Genomic DNA, 1,998 nt, shown 5'->3' on the forward strand with positions numbered 1-1,998 from the left:
ATTTCTTTGAGGCTCCAAGGGTTGAGTGACTTCGCCATTTTCAAATGATCAGAATGGGAAGTAATTTTGGTTCGGTCATTCGCAATTCCGCGACGCTTGACGTTGCCGAATCACAAAGTTATTTAGCTAACCTGAATTCAACATCCATCCAACAGGCACGCGATAGACACGTTTGATGCAAACCATCATCATCGTGCGGTGTAGTGGACTGTGTCTCGTCGTTCAGCCGATCAGCGGCGCTCAGTCGTCGGCGATGTCGTTCGCAGTGTCCGGTCCGGCCACAGCTGTAACATAGTGGAAAGCTGGCTGCACGCGGCAAAAGCAGACTCGTTTACCTTCAACGGCCATGATCGCTGATTGCTCGGGTAGTGAGTTGATCTTGCCACTAGTTTTTTTTTTCTTTCGCGTCACTATTATTGGTCTACCTGTATTGAATGGAAACTTATGTGTAGCAAAGCAGTGCACATGGTAGTCCAACTAAATAGTGATTGCGGTGAATATGCCACGCCGGCCAATGAGATGGGTTGTGATCTTGAAAACGATTAACAGCCGTTTTGTGCACGGGTCAGCCTCATAACGGACTAAAGTGAATGGCAAGTGCATGGCACTAATTCGTGAGTCTTACCGATCGTGAAAACACTTACCAGGATGACGCATTTCTAAATTTTAAAAAGAGCAGTCGTGGCCGAGCGGTTAAGGCGTCTGACTAGAAATCAGATTCCCTCTGGGAGCGTAGGTTCGAATCCTACCGACTGCGAAGGTTAATTTATTTTGTTGGAATGATGGACAATGTAAAAAAGTTACAGCTTGATTCTATAGAGGAAATGGACCATCATGGTTTCAAAAGAGTGTTGCTAAGAGTAGATCTAATAAAAGTATATAATAAGGTAGTTTACTATTGATTTGTATTGAGCTAAGACTTATCCATAATAAGAAGTTATACGACAGTTTCGGTAGTTCTTCAATAGAACCAAACGGCAAGATTGTTGTTAACCTTTCAATACGCGCGTGGTTCATTTAGGCTCATTCGGGCGTTGTTTTTTCTTTAGCGTTAACAGCAGGCGTGAGCATATATTTCGTAATTACTTTCGCTAATAGATCCCTATATGCGCTGGTGAAACAGATGTTGAGAAGATAAAACACCATAAACCTCCATCGTGAGTGAATAGGATCCGTATATTTAGATTTTAGTTTAGGTGAAATAGAAAAAGTATTGTCATGTACTTGAAGTCAAGTTCTTCCTGTTTGTTAGCATATATTTGTTAGCACTTTTACTAGAAATTGCAAGCTATGCTCAAGAATCAAAGTTAGTTGCCTATTTTCGGATATTGGTCACCTGTCGTGGACATTATTTGCAATGTATGAATATTCGATGTTTCTACGCAAAGCATGTGTAGATTTTAATTCGTCAATAATGTATTGGATACAACCACTAGCTATCGGTGTGAATCGACCTCACGAGCACCCGCCAACTGTTACTCGTTTTGCCGAAATCTTATCAGTTTTCGCATATTTTCCTGAGGTGAGAACCGCCAAGATTCAGCAGTTTATAAATTCAAGTGGTCTCCATTTGATCGGTGCAACGCTATATATTACACGGTGAATTCTTTTTCCCTTGATTAAATCACCATGCTCGCTGCGCGCTTTGCCTTTCTATACCCGTCAGAACACTATCGAGAAAAATTTTCACCAAGTTACTGTCCGACACTTTGGCCCATCGCAATCGAATCAGCCTAACAGCATTTTTTTCCAAAGATTAGTTTTGAGCTTCATTCATCCACTTTGATTGGAAAAGCTGCGAGTGTGAGATGATTTTGTAGCAGAAACCATAACACAGTCCCCAGAGGTATGCACAATAGAAAAGTCATTTACGGTTTCGGCTAGTCTATACGATTCGCAGCTTATCAATTTCGCTCAACTTGTTTTCTTTTTATTCAGTTCAGCAAAGCGTATCGTTTGGCTACCGTTCCCCTGCCTGGCAAACTACTCCCGATAAGG

General features: G+C 41.8%; 1 non-coding gene across 1 annotated transcript; it reads left to right on the top strand.

Moving 5' to 3' along the window:
- The first annotated feature begins 675 nt into the window (after nt 1–675).
- Nucleotides 676–757, top strand: Trnas-aga (transfer RNA serine (anticodon AGA)). The gene has a single exon. It is a non-coding gene; the product is annotated as a tRNA-Ser (tRNA).
- Nucleotides 758–1,998: the final 1,241 nt, after the last annotated feature.

Source organism: Armigeres subalbatus, chromosome 3 (assembly GCF_024139115.2).
Source record: "Armigeres subalbatus isolate Guangzhou_Male chromosome 3, GZ_Asu_2, whole genome shotgun sequence".
In the NCBI taxonomy this organism is placed as follows: domain Eukaryota; kingdom Metazoa; phylum Arthropoda; class Insecta; order Diptera; family Culicidae; genus Armigeres; species Armigeres subalbatus.